Raw genomic sequence first — 902 nt, 5'->3', positions numbered from 1 at the left:
GGGGGGGGGGGGGGGGGGGGGGGGGAGTTGGAAAAAAATGTGTGACAAGCGGTGTCGTGCTTTTGTCGAAAAGAGGCAAGCGTCACCGGACTAAAAGATGACAAGCTGAAAGAGCTGGAAGATGCTTAGGTGAAGTTCAGGCAAACGAAAAGTAGAGTAGGATAAGGTATAGACTTCTCCAAAATTAATACCATTAATGAGAGCTCATATCGTTCGATGTGTTCAAAGACTCCATAAGCAAAATATTTTCGAGAGATTGAAAAAAAGAGATAAAATGAAGAGAGACTTTGCACACTCTCGAGTATATTTTTTGATCTATTTGTTACAATTTACAATTTACAGCATATTACTTTAAAGCTGCGGCATGTCTCTTTGAAGAATTTCACGGAAATATTTTTATAACAACTTTGTGTATACACAATTGTCAGTCGGCGAAATTTAAAAGTGAAAATACATTTTCAGAATGAAGTGTTTTATAACGCGATGAATTTAGAAATTATCGAAATATCCGTGTCGGATTGAAAGACGATCTATAGGTGACATCGTAGGTTCAATGTTTACGAGTACAATTTTTAGTGAAATGAGAAACAACCGGCATACCAGAGGAAACACGCGATCACTATGTATCGGAGATGCACATGCACGAGTGCACCAATATGAACTTGCAAACCGTATATTTTATTAATAGCGTGCACGAAAACCTCCTTCTAAAACGGGTGAGCGGACGTCGACATTCGTAAGGTTTATCTATAATCTATTTCGAAGCCTGATAAAGGTGATCGATAAGAACTTATCAACAATTCGTATTTTTAAACAAACAACCTATATTCGTATTTATAACGTCGGTGACGCGCTTTAACACGCTCAACGATTGCGATAGGCGAACCTACGCGAGTTTGAAG

The sequence above is a fragment of the Odontomachus brunneus genome, unplaced genomic scaffold, assembly GCF_010583005.1.
Source record: "Odontomachus brunneus isolate Ranch 3 - 2012 unplaced genomic scaffold, Obru_v1 Obru_scaffold_007, whole genome shotgun sequence".
Classification (NCBI taxonomy): domain Eukaryota; kingdom Metazoa; phylum Arthropoda; class Insecta; order Hymenoptera; family Formicidae; genus Odontomachus; species Odontomachus brunneus.
This window is presented reverse-complemented; position numbering follows the sequence as displayed.